We start from the raw sequence: 14,811 nt of genomic DNA, 5'->3' as shown, positions 1-14,811 counted from the left end.
TGTGGTGGCTTAAAAAAACAACACAAGCAATTTTACGATCTGCAATTGTGCCACAGTGATACCTTCATTTTTTAAAACGGTTGAATAAAAAACCCACACAACTATGTTTACGACATGCAAATGCATCACAGTGATACCTTGGTTTTAAAAGAGGGTTGTAAAAGCGCTAATTTCTAATAATTTTTTTTAATTTCTTTTCTATTACTAAGTTAAATTCATTTTTTCATTTACATATGTTCTGACTAAATAAATTTCTAAAGAGAAAAATAAACTCCAAAAAGAAAAAACATAGGCATTTCAAAGTGGGATTTTTCAAAATTTGCCCCTACGACCCAAAGGGGGGGGGGGGACATCAGAATTCGTTTTAGAGGTATGGTTCCTTCTGCAAAGTTTCTTATTTTCATCCCTAGAATATGATTCTCACAGAGCAATGGGAGTTTTTTTTGCCTCCCCACATATCGACCCGGCCTACTTCACATAGACTGAATGTGGTGCTGAGGGTTGTAAAAGCGCTAATTTCTAATAATTTTTTTTAATTTCTTTTCTATTACTAAGTTAAATTCATTTTTTCATTTACATATGTTCTGACTAAATAAATTTCTAAAGAGAAAAATAAACTCCAAAAAGAAAAAACATAGGCATTTCAAAGTGGGATTTTTCAAAATTTGCCCCTACGACCCAAAGGGGGGGGGGGGGGGGACATCAGAATTCGTTTTAGAGGTATGGTTCCTTCTGCAAAGTTTCTTATTTTCATCCCTAGAATATGATTCTCACAGAGCAATGGGAGTTTTTTTTGCCTCCCCACATATCGACCCGGCCTACCTCACATAGACTGAATGTGTCCATAGTGTTACCAGTATTGGTTTGATGAACAAACGATAAAATTCCAATTAGGCACCAGGACCTATGTTACAGAAAAACTCCGCGCTCTTGGCAATTACTAGCAGTTTTCTACGAACCTAGCTTAATTGCTGCCTCGAGATCTGGCAACTCAGCCGCCCCTAGTACCTGGAGTCTTTACCTCGCGAACGCAGGTCATCAACAAAGAAAATGCTCAGGCGTATCTTCCTGCAGCTCACACTTCCAAAATCTGCTGTTACTGACGAGGCCTAACTTATAAACATGTGACATGAGCCTTAAGTCTTGTCTCTTTAGAGTATAAAGGGAAGCTCACGTATGTATTTATATCCGCTTTTATCATTGATTTTAAGTTGGCGTGCAAAATTACCTGTTAAATGTCCAGGAGCAAAAAGATCTTACCTCTGTGGCGGAATAAAATCCTATGAGATTTAAGGTCAAACCCAAGCTGCAATCGTGTTAACTTTTAAATTGACAGTTAAGTAGCAATTAAGGCAATAATCTCGCATAGCACAGCATCTAAATGCGTGTTAGAGTGTAAGCAGTCCTTGGAGAGAATCGGGACAGGGAGAAGCATACATCTATATTGGGTCCCAGGGCATATGGGAATAGATGGGAATGAAAAAGCGGATGAACTAGCTAAAAAGGGCGCATCCCTTGAAGCTTGCTCCGTAGACGTCCCAATTAGACTGGGTAAAATTAAGCGAAGGCGAGAGGTGCACATGATCGACCAAGCAGGAAAGGCGTGGGTTCAAGCGCGGGGCTGTAAAGTGTCGAAAATTATGTGCAGGTCTTACAACCTTAGACTAACAAAGTTGCTTCTATCATTAAAAAGAGAGGACTGTAGACTCATGACGGGTATTCTGACTGGACACTGCCTTCTGGTGTCACATGCCTTTAAATTAGGCTTGATCAGTGATAACAGATGTAGGAATTGCGGGCTGGAGGAGGAAACGATCGAGCACGTTCTGTGCTCTTGCCCAGCGCTTGCCATGCTAAGACTCCAGCTATTAGAAGTGATACAGCTGTCAGATCTAGAAGCAGCAAGTGGCTTAAATCCTAGGCAGCTTCTAGTATTTGCCAAGAGGACGGAGTTATTTTATAACACAGGTCCTGGTTTTTGATAGGGGTTTTCAGTTTGGTTGTTAAAACAAACTTCTGGTAACACTACGGACTTATTCAGTATATGTGAGCTCCTCATGGGCCGGCCAGTACAACCTAACCTAACCTAACCTAAGGTCAAACCTCAGGAGGCCTTTGGTTGACTGTTGCCTTGCATGGCGGAGACAAAACCCAGACAGTAATATTTTGACTCATCGAAGTAAAAATTTTGTCAAGTACCCTAATGTAGTATGAGCGGGATCAGCTGATACACTTGACATCCCTATGATGCTCACTTTCCAGCCCAACACAGGGTTGTAGCACGTACCTCCAGCAGAAACTGTACGTCAGAAAGCACCTGACGTATTAATTGAGAAGATATTAGCGAAGGTGAATATTGCCTGTGCAATAAATAGCTACTCGTCGTAAAAATCACTGTAGAGAGATGGTATTCTTACCATTTTGCTACAGAAGACCCACAAATATTTGATTAAATAACTTAAGAATTATTTATTGAATGTAGTCGTCACAACAACATTCCGATCATATGGAGGAAAATAAGTTTGATTTTGATTCCAAAGTGGAACAGGAGGGGCAATGAGCTGGCCAAATATTCGAGGCCAAAAAGAGGAAGGCTTCAAAAACTCTGGAGATTACTTGAAATACACTAAGAGAACTACTCGCTGATTTTCCTATTCTGCGGCACAAAATGCTTGTTTGAGAGGAAACTCACAAGGACGTGCTGAAGTGGTGCGAACAATGGAAAAATCCCTTGTGTATAAGCAATTGGCTCTGGCCGATGGAATATGAAACTCGACAGGGTAGGTGTGGAGAAATCAATATGGAAAAAGATCTCGTCCCTTCTTCTCTTTGTAGTGTCCTAAATCTACGAGGTAGATGGTCTCAGGTGCAAAGCCGGAAATTTATTCGGAGTCTCTATAGACTTCTACAGGCCGATATTGTGAGACTGCAAATCAACTCAAAACAGGAACAGAACGAATAACCCAAACAGCCAGGCATCAATAAAAGCGCATGCAGCGCCATATAAATAAAAAATTGGCCGGACGGGATCTAAATGTTTTAAGTATACTCCAAACGGTATCTTAAAAGCAGATGAATTTTCACTGAGAAGTTTTTCATGGCAGAAATACATACGGACTGTTTGCCAAATCACTGCCGAGGGGCGACTCCGCTTAGAAAAACTGTATCTAATTGATAACACATATTTCTAAATTTCAATGTCGCTTTGCCTGGGACTTGAACCCAGGAAGAGCATGACACCACCACACCACGGCGGCTGCCCCCAGCGGGTTAGGGGTCAGCATTTACCCGCGGTAGGTACGCCTGTCGTAAGAGGTGGCTAAAATACCAAATTCAAATGGTTGTGTAGCCCAACCCTTTCAGGTTGCCAGCGTAATATATAGCTTCTCCAAACCCAATTGTCAACCTCACCTATCCGTGGCGAATTCTGTTTCATTAAAAGCCGGGGCTCTGGCGACCCCGGCCTCCTCATCGATGTAGGGGGTGGGAGGGCGGTATGGCGGGATGGCCAAGACGGTCGCATGTGGTCATAAAAAACCATTCCCGACATGGTTGGGCTTTGTACTGGAACGTACCGGATCTGCATCCGACAAGGGATAACACTCCCCAAGGCCTTCGGGTATATTGACCTTGTTAATATACACTATAGAAACTTCCATTGTCTGAGTTTCGCTGGTGAGCACGAACGTGGTGGCTCAACAGAAGGAAATCAGGGAAGTCGAAGTTAATAAGCATATAGAAAAAGGGGAAATTCGATAATTTTACGTGAACAACGTACAGCATAAGTGGAAGAATACCAAGGGTTTTGCCATATCAAGAGCCGCATGGCGGTACGCATGCGGAGATGATGAGCATGTCTCCTGCAGAATCTGTTAAGACATACCTGCCAAAGATACAGTTGAGCATTTTCTGTCTAAACTCCCTGCTCTGGGCAAACACGTCTAAGATCCTTCGGAAGCCCCTTTCGGACAATCTGTTAGCGGAAATAGGGACTCCAAATATTCTTAATGAAACCTTCTAGGTCATACCGCCCTCCCACCCCCTAGACACATCAGGAGTTCGTGGTCTCCAGGGCCTCGGCTGTTAATGAAACAGGATTCGGCATGGGTATGTGAGGCTGACAGTTGGGATGGAGAAGCTATATATTGCGCTACACAACTCCTTGAATCAATTTTATATTTTAGTCGTCTCTTACCACAGGTATTCCTACCCCGGGTATATTCTAAGCCCCCAAAACCCGATGCGGCGAAGAGTATTCATTCACCTCAGTGAGTGATAGTAAACCTGATTACCTTGTGAAATTTTTGGTATTGCATGTTGGTGAATGTGAATGCCAGTGACTGCGACGCAAAGTGTTACAACGTCATATATAATCTGGCCCTAAATAAGCTTATATTGCCGGTGATAATAGTAAAATAAAAAAAAATACGGGAACAAATATTAATATCCAGCCTAAGGCCACTACGAGAACGAAATAAAAAAACAAAATATTGAACTCTGAGGAAAATGTGGTTGTTTTTGTAGGACACGAACACGCTGATGCCTGTGCACCGCGGTTTAAGGTTACAGCTCCCGCCCGCTAAATTTTTCGATTAAAGTTACATCAACAGTATCAGTTCTAGATCTGGCGTGTGTTCTGAATAGTGTAATGATGACGTTTAGGACTAAGATTATGATCACGATGGTGATTGCACTGATTGTTTCTTTTCTGTTACTTTTTGAGGTGTAAAAATCTCTGCTACGGTATGCGGGACTACCGAATGTAAGCGTAGGGTAAGTGTAGGTATATTGTTTGGGATTAGTATGCTGTATAATACCGAAACTTACAGTAAGTGTAGTCACTTCACTATAGTTACATAAATGTGGGAACATTGTACGTGGTTGAGTTGATATGAGCGAAGAAAGGCAATTTGAGTTTTTGATTGTTAGCCAATCTTTAACGACGAACTGCCGGTGTGATATCGAAGAGGTATAGACGAGTTATAGATTTGTTATCGATAGCAAAGATTACCAATGGGCCGATTTTTTATCGATGAATTATCGGATTGTTATCTATAACATATCCATTATTTATCGGAAAGTTATCATTTATTTATACCAAAATATCGATATATTATTGAAAGGTTGTCGACTTGTTATCAAAAATTTATTTATTTGTTTTTATCGGTTTGTTATCAAAAACTTATCGACTTGTTATCAAAAAGTAATGTTATAGGAGAGTTATCGATTTTTAATCGATATTCATTTGAAAATTTATTGATTTGCTTCCAAAAAGTGATTGATATAGTATCGAAAAGTTATCGATCTTTTGTCGGATCTGTACAAATTTGTTACTAACGTGCGCGCGGTTTGCTTCCGACGACTCATCGACTGAACCGATGAAGTTTTCGACAAAGACACCGAAACAGGCTTATGGGTACGGCTATGGTTTGTGTTTAAAGTGATAGTTGCTGACTGACATGGAAACTGTTACTATTTCAGTTATTGCTATGTTTATGTTTATGAGTTACGGTGAAGGTTACGGGTATGATGACTGTTCTACTTACTATTATGGTTATGGTAGCAGTTAGGGTTCTGTCGAGAATGTGATCACGATTACGGTTGCGATTCAAATATCTTGTTTATCGAGATGCTAAGTACTCAAAATTTGATTTTTCAGTTAACTCCGCTATTTATGCAATCGACCCACTGTATAATAGTTCAATGCTGTTGCTGCTGTTGAGGATTCCACTTTTTTACTCTGACTCTCCTGATTTTGTCGTGGCCCACTCTTTTTATACATACATATTAGCGTACATACATACAGACAAACAAACATAGAACAATTTTAAGGGCATGTTTGCGAATGTTTGTTGCTGACTTTCGAATGTAGGTCCTTGTTACCTTGCTTCGCGTGCTCTCTCTGCCCTTTACTTAACTACTCTCTATCTCACACTCTTCCATACTCTCTTTCACTTTCGGCTCTCTAGCCATGCGTTCGCTCAACTCGTATGAGAATTTATTACGGCTGATGGACTAGACTTAAGCGCCCAACTTTCGTCCTTGCATACTTTGCATTTATGGGTAAGGTGCATGCATTTTTTTATGTGCATGCAAGTGTGGATGTGTATTTATTTAGTTAGTTGTAAAGATGCATTTAAGTGTATTTGGAATGCCACACTTCAACTATAAGATTTCTAAAATTCTGATCTGAATTGACCTGAAAATTGAAGTCAATAAATCACTAAGTAAATTGGGTTCTCACACTGTTTTCACCGATGTCAATGAAGCATTTGTTGCTGAGCAAGATAGATAAAAGTCCATAGAGCAAAATACGGGATATAGACTTCGTGGGTTGCATAGGTCTGTTTTGTTCATATTACTTTCTATTCAGACCTGTGGGCAATCGGTATCTAGTATCTTCTCAAGGCATATTAGGAAAGAGTTGCAAGGGTTGGGATGGCTTTGAAGTATTTAAGTGAAACATTTTCCGGAAGATTTATGGTTCTTTCGTGCTGCCAATGGCAAGTACTGAAGGACATATAATGCGGAGATGTATAAAGCCTTGCTATTGTGCAAATGGACGAAGAAACTGCGGTCTAAAATATGCTCCTATCGACAGCCGTATTTGAAGGTGTAAAATGATCCTCACGGGTGTTTTCCATTTTTCAATTAAGTTGCACGATATACATTTAACAAAACTAACAAACCCAGTTTTCAAGACCAAAAATTTATTTAATAAGACTAAATTATAGTAGGTAACAGGGTTATATCCTCACGCCCGCGGGATTTATATAACCCAAAAACAAAAGAGCAAAAGAAACAAAGCCCACGGCTGCTATTTCCTTTTGTCAACAGGCATTATTTCTATTTTAAAAAGAAAATGTGGCCCGCGGCCGATATATTAAAAAAATTAGGAAACGAGGCCGATGGAGACCCCAACTGAGCTGGGAGAGACAGGCGGTACTTCCAATTGAGGGCAGTTATAAGGGATACATAGCTTGACGTTTAGAGCAACTGCGAAATTTCTTACGCGGTTGTGAGCCAATAAATGAATGATTATAGTGTTAAAAGAGGAGCCCCCGAAAAACGAAAGCAGTTTTATAAACACCACGTTACATGTGCCGAATTTTAAGCCACCGCTGTAATACTAGTTTTATGCTCATCTTTTGGGAATGACAAACTCTGGCGTTGTTCTGGCCCAGAGCTAGAGAACCATTACTACACTGTATGATTCCAAAGCAGTCGATGAAACAAATAGTGAAGCCCAAAGCCTTTCCTAATGTACAGTTAATAGACATAGACTCTAGGGAGGAGTATTTGCAGGCAATAGAAACTAGAGGTAGGAGCTTACCAAAACAGGCATCCCGAATGAGTGGCAGCGCTTTTTCAAACATTTTGGTAGCTCCTGCCCCTTCATACCGACTAACGGGACTTATTAATGACTATAGTTAAGTTTTCGGCTAATTTGTAGGGTCTTAGCAGCTTAGGCTGCAGCGAAAGTCGTAACCGAACGCAAATTGTTTTCTGAGCAAAGATTTTTTTTTTAGTCTACATATTTCGTGAATTTAGTATGTGAATTTCTGGAAATACACTTAAACTTGTATGAACAATGCTTTAGATAACCACTGCAACATTTTTTCTATAAAGGATATGAGAAAACAAAGTTTAAAAACTGAATCGCGTACATGACACGGGTCGTGTGACATAAGGTCAACGTCAAAAAAAAAAGCCAATTGACGTTATGGCCACTTCTAATGGCCATAACATCAATTAGCTTTATGACAACTTCAAATGGTCAGAAGGTCACTCGACTTTTGGACCATTTTTTATTTGACCTTAGGCCCATTTAGGAAATTTCCGTTTGAGCTTATGACCATTCCGGGAAAGAGACCATAACTATATAGACATAAGTAGCTATTTAAAATCATAACAAAAGCAAAAACACTTTCGCTGAGTTGGTTCGTCTTTTAGTGGAATATGTTCTCATTATTTCAGCGCATATATGAGGCATATACTTAAGTACACGAGAAGACTGATGCCTAGCCCATTAGCGGGAGAGTAGCCATCGAGCTGACGTAGCGTGCATCCGTAACCGAAGTAATGCTAAACGCGGTCCAAGGTACGGGCCGTGGGAGGTTAGGTTTTAGTGGTAGCTCTTCATGGAAGAAGGGAGTCCTACACTCGGAGAGTCTCGCAGTGAGGCTTAAATATCCCGGTAAGTGCATAAAGCATTTCCACCTTCCACGAAACACAAAAAAAAAAAAACATGTCCTCCTTATTTCATAGGAATCATCACCGGCCCAGGTACGAAACAAAAAAATTTACCTTATGGCCACTTGAGAAAAAAAACTTAACTGTACGACCATTTCGGAAAAATATCATCGTCATAATATCAATATCATTGACATTACAACCATTTGCAATTTGGTTTTGTGGCCATTTCATATGGTAATAAATTCAATTGACTTTGTGGCCACTTGAAGTGGTCATAAGATCAATTGGTGTTATGGCCGTTGACCTTATGACACTCCTCCTCGTCTTTAGTCAAGATCGAGAACTGTAAAAATGTGTAAGAGCTGCTCCTTCTGCATAATTATAAACAAAATTTCTACTAACAAACTTTATACAATGTCAGACCAAGGGGTTTTGGTAAATCTTTCTCGCAATCGGGAAAGTCTTAATCTCGCTGAACTCAGCGTTTTCAATTACATAGAACATAGAAAATCTATCTTTTTGCTAAAGTGCTAACACCTTTACTTTTTTCGAAATTATGTTGCGTAAAAACACGTCATGACACCACCGTTATCTAGCGAATAACCTTAGAATAAAAGTTTGTCGTTACCGTGCCAATATTTATTGGCAATCAATTCGCGTCTTCTCAAACTTTATTTGTTACTAAAGTAAAGTAAAAAAGTTTGTCAACCTAAAAACAGTAACTTATTATTCAATTCAACATACCGACCTAATCGATATTTAAAAATCTGGCTTTGCAAGCAGGTGGAAAAATACCAGCACACACATTTTGTTTATACAAAACTTTCGTATTATGAAAAAATATCAAAATATGGCAACAATTGTTACTAAGTGGTATCAAACCTGACTGCGATTTGATTTTTTACTTTACCTATGCACAATTCATTCGCTATCATCAATGTCCCTCAAATACAATGACAAACTATAGACACCAGCCGTTGCGTTGAGCTGCGCTTCACACTCTTCGCTATAATTTTTATACTCAGCTCAGCAGAGCTCACAGGGTATATTAACTTTGTTCGCATAACGGTACCCCGTAACGGCATAAACTAATCGATATAGATATAGACTTCTATACATCCGAATAATATGGGCAAAAAAAGAAATTCATTTAGCCATGTCCGTCCGTCCGTCTGCCCGTAAACACGATAACTTGAGTAAATTTTGAGGTATCTTAATGAAATTTAGTATGTAAGTTCCTGGGCACTCATCTCAGATCGCTTTTAATATGAACGAAATCGGACTATAACCACGCCCACTTTTTCGATATCGAAAATTTCGAAAAAACGAAAAAGTGCGATAATTCATTACCAAAGACGGATATAGCGATGAAAATTGGTAGATGGGTTGACCATATGACGCACAATAGAAAACTAATAAAATTTTGGACAATGGGCGTGGTACCGCCCACTTTTAAAAGAAGGTAATTTAAAAGTTTTGGAAGCTGTAATTTGGCAGTCGGTGAAGATATCATGATGAAATTTGGCAGGAACGTTGCTCCTATTACTATATGCGTTCTAAAAAAAATTTGGAAAATGGGATGACGAACACGCCCAATTTAAAAAAAAAACAATTTTAAAGTCAAATTTTACCAAAAAATTTAATATCTTTACAGTCAACATTAAATTCCAGTAATGATATGGTGCAACAAAATAGAAATAGAAAAGAAAATTTCAAAATGGGCGTGGCTATGCCCTTTTTCATTTAATTTATCTAGAATACTTTTAATACCATAAGTCGAACAAAAATTTACAAAATAACTGTTTTCTGTGAAAAGGGGCGAAATCGGTTGAAGCCACGCCCAGTTTTATACACAGTCGTCCGTCTGTCCATCCGCTCGGGCTTTAAAACGATAACTTGAGCAAAAATCGATATATCTTCACTTAACTTAGTTCGCGCACTTATATGGAGATATTTTATCTTGGTATTAGAAATGGGCGAAATCCAACTATGACTACGCCCACATTTTCGATATCGTAAAATGAAAAAAATGCCATAATTCTATACCAAATACGAAAAAAGGGATGAAACATGGTGATTGGATTGGTTTTTTGGCGCAAAATATAACTTTAGAAAAACTTTTTAAAATGGGTGTGACACCTACCATATTAAGTAGGAGAAAATGAAGAAGTTCTGCAGGGCGAAATCAAAAGCCCTTGGAATCATAGCAGGAATACTGTTCGTGGTATTACATATATAAATAAATTAGCGGTACCCGACAGATGATGTACTGGGTCACCCTGGCCACATTTTGGTCGATATTTCGAAAACGCCTTCACATATACACTAAGGGCCACTCCCTTTTAAAACCCTCATTAATACCTTTAATTTGATACCCATATCGTACAAACACATTCTAGGCCCACCTTTATGGCGGCATCTCGAAAAGGCGTCCATCAATAAAACTAAGGCCCACTCCCTTTTAAAATACTCTTTATTACCTTCCATTTGATACCCATGTCATACAAACACATTCCAGGGTTACCCTAGGTTCATTTTCCTACATGGTGGTTTTCCATTATTTTGTCTCCAAAGCCCTCAGCTGAGTATGTAATGTTCGGTTACACCCGAACTTAGCCTTCCTTACTTGTTTTTTGTTGCATTCACTCTTTTATAACCTTACAGCATAAATTAGCTAAAACCTCAACAACAGTAAAAATAATATCTGAGAGCTCTTAAAAAAAATATTTCAATATATAATAATACGCAGCAACAAACTATATGTGTTGAAACCATATGAGCTGAGGATATGTTTATACAATAAACCATTAGAGTGCGCGAAAAGATACTCAAGAGGAGAAGACCCACTCAACAAATTCCGAAGCCCTGCAGTTTTTAAGCCGACCTTACTAACACTCTCAACTTGCTTATTTTAGATGAGTTCTCCTATATATCCTAAATTCAGGTTAATCTATTTAATAAGAAATTTAATGATAGAGCAATATACCATGCGCTATTTTATTCATAATAGTCGCACTTCTCTTTGGTATATTTGCGAATTTCAAGAAATTCTGGATAATGATACGCCTTTTTTATCGTACGAATCACTGAGCTGTCGAATAAATAGACAGAAATGCTCGCACTACTATGGTAGCAGATCTTCCCAATTTAATACATTAACGTACTTCATTTATAGCGTATTAAATCAAAATTGAGTCACTATCAATTGGATTGCGCCGAGTTTTATACGGTCAGTTGACTAGTTCGCCTATTTCTTCCAAGGTCTAGACTTTTCTCGAACAGCCTTCTCGATAAGTTGTTTATTTACTTCCCTCATCTGCTACATTTCATATATCCTATGTATATGTGATGTATGTTTGACTGTTTTCTATTTCATCTGCTTGCCTTGCTGCTGTTGTTGTCGATCATTTATTATTAGCGGCATAGAGACTAGATTACTACATTGTGTAAACATTGTGTAAACGAATTTTTAGGCAAATTCGGCGAAAAATTTCAAGGCTAACACTCAGAATTGTTGAGCAAATACGAATTTGCTGCCGAAATATGGTGGTAAAATTTGCTTTCATATCAACTTCGCTAATGAGCTTTATGCAGAGCTTTGGGTGTGATTTTAAGGTAAAGCAGGTGAATATTAGGGCAAACTTTTAGGGACTCAAGAAGTTGTGTGGCGCAACATCTTTCGGGTGCTGCTTCTCCAACCCAGTTTTCACTCTCACCTAGCCGCAGCGAGCTCTGTTTATTAAGCAGGAGACGCTTTCTCATGTAAGGACGGGGTTCATTGACCTAGAAGGTTAAATGTAGTCATATCAAGACGAATTTTTATGTAAACACGCATTATCTGGGTAATTGTAAGTCAAATTTTCAGCGGATAAAAAAAGGCTGGTAAATTTCATTGATGGATTTTCGGAACTATTTTAAGGCTCATTTTTTAAGTTTACTGAAGTTATCGTAATTTGGTCATAATATAACTTAAGATATTTCCAAAGTTCCATATCGATGTCGGAATGAAAGATCATCCCGTGCCGGCTCCTGGTTTAATAATGCCTTATCCCGGAATCTTTTTCAAAAATGCTTTATTTTAGAAAAACCTTGCCTCCGACTCTATTTGCAGGAACGAAAATATCCACACAAAAATAGCAAAGTGAACCGGTGATTGTCTTGGAATAGTTCCAAGGTAGTCCCGAAACGACCTCATAAATATTTTTTCAAAATTTACTAAACACTTTCCAGTTTAAGTTCAAAAATTTACAATTCAAGTTAAGATAATTACAGTTCAAGTTACTTTCTGAACAATTCAAGTTCACAGAGATTCCAATTATATTCAGAAATTTCGAATTCAAGTTCAGAAAATTTCGATCCAAGTACAGAAAATTATAATTCAAGTTCAGAGTTTCCAGTTTAAATTCAGAAAATTACAATTCCAATTCGCAGAACTACAACTCAAGTTCAGAAAATTAAAATTAAAGTTCAAAAATTCCAATTTCAATTCACAAATTTACAAGTCACGTTCAGAAAAGAAGAATTCAAGTTCGGAAAATTACAATGCCAGTTCAGAGTTTCTAAATCAAGTTCAGCAAATTTCGAATCAAATTCTGATTCAGAAATATACAATTCAAGTTCAGATATTCCAATTTCAGTTAAAATATTTACAATTCATCAAAATAGGAGTTCAAGCTCAGAAAATTCCAATTAAAGTACAGAATTTCCAATTCAAGTTCAGAAATGAATTGAAAGTGTAGAAATTCCAACTTACATTCAGAATTTCAAAATTCAAGCTCACAAAATTGTAGTTCAAGCACAGCAAATGACAATTCAAGTTCAGAGTTTCCAGATTAAATTCAGAAAATTATAGCTCAAATTCGGAGAATTACAACTCAAGTTCAGAAAATTATAATCCAAGTTCAGAAATTCCAATTTCGATTCAAAAATATACAACTCCAGTTCAGAAATTCAAATTTCAATTCAAAAATATACAATTCAAGTTCAGAAATTCCAACTTCAGTTCAGAGAATTACAATTCAAGTTCAGAGTTTCCAATTTAAATGCAGAAAATTACAATTCAAGTTCAGAAAATTACAATCCCATTTGAGAATTTCCAATTCAAGTTCAGAAAATTACAATTCAAGTTCAGATATTCCAATTTAAATTCAGAAATTTACAATTTGTGTTGAGAAAATTACAATTCAAGTTCAGTAAATTGCAATTCAAGTTCAGAGTTTCCAGTTTAAATTCAGAAAATTACAATTCAAATTCAGGAAATGAAAACTCAAGTTCAGAATTTCCAATGCAAGTTCAGAAAATTCCCATTCAAGTTCAGAAACTCCAATTCATATTCAATTTAAGGTCAGAAATGTATAGAAAGTTCTTCTTTTCAATAGACATGTATATGAAAAATGAACTGTGTCTACGCCTGAGTGGAATATCGCCCTATCTCGGCAGCCAGTTTGGAAAAGCCCTATCTGAGAGTAGCTTCAAAAAGAGCCTTCTTCAAAACTTCTAACAAAAACGCCCTAACTCAGAGTCTGAAATCTATTCTGAGGTCGAGCTCTGACGTATTCTGAACTAGAACGTTATTCAAAATTTTTCTGAGGTAGGGTGTTTTCGAAACGGCAGCCGAGATACGGAGATGACTTAGCATTCGATATGATATTAATATGAATCTTTTGATACTTAAATGTTACAATCTGGATACTAAGGGCCGGGAAGGATCTCCTGTTGGTGGGGGTCAATCATGTCCTGGAAAGACTTATATTACAGTAGTCCTGAAACTATCTTGTAAAAAACTCATAATGACAGGTAGATCTCAATTTGTAGGGCTCGTAAGACATTGCCTCGTAAATCGGTCTGACAGGTAAAAAAGATATGTACAGTACACTGTACAAAATAAATCTAACGTTTGGGTATCGAATATGAAGTTCGTTTGCCTTCAAAATTATCAATCGCATATTTTTCTTTGTATTTTGATCTTTTGTCCAGAGTAATTTACAATTGAGTCATTGTGAGCTCCTTAAGTTTCCAGCGTAACTCCCTTTTCGCTTATGCTTGAAAGCACTGTGCATTTGGTTGACTGGGTATATCGATTATAAACATGTTAACATAAGTTTATGTGAATATATATTTTATTTGTTTTAATATCTTTCTATCAATCGGAAAAGGGTGGTGCACCGACTTTAGTGCGTGTCACATAAGTAAGAAGAGGGTCTAAAATATTTACAACCTAACGGAGATTGCTCTTGACTTCTCCATTTCAAAAATGCTAACTTGAATGGCTTTTTCATTTACGCAAGCGCTCCCCCGCTATCCCCTTCGTGGAAAACAGAAGTACAACAAGAATATTACTTTTTGTACGCATCAGAGTATTCCGGCAGTTGGAAAAGTTGTAAGATAAGGTTAACTCCGACCACGAAATTCCATCAAATACATCAAGCCGCAAGCAAGACGACTGGAAGGACACTGATACAAAAAGAAGAAGAAGAGAAACTGGTAGAATATCATTGCACCATGTTGGACGAGATATAAACAGGGTCGGGGTGGCTGCCTCTCTAATATGAAGGAAGTCACAATTCTTCCTGATACATATTAGGGTCCTACTATTGATATATAGAGTCCATCCTG

General features: G+C 38.0%; 1 protein-coding gene across 1 annotated transcript in view; it reads right to left on the bottom strand.

Annotated features, from left to right (window-relative positions):
- SIFaR (SIFamide receptor) overlaps nt 1-14,811 on the bottom strand; it is a 310,116-nt gene that overhangs the window by 103,539 nt on the left and 191,766 nt on the right. The window lies entirely within an intron of this gene.

The sequence above is a fragment of the Eurosta solidaginis genome, chromosome 1 (assembly GCF_040869045.1).
Source record: "Eurosta solidaginis isolate ZX-2024a chromosome 1, ASM4086904v1, whole genome shotgun sequence".
NCBI lineage: Eukaryota > Metazoa > Arthropoda > Insecta > Diptera > Tephritidae > Eurosta > Eurosta solidaginis.
Note: the sequence above shows the minus strand (reverse complement) of the source record. Positions and strands in the feature narration are given on the sequence as shown.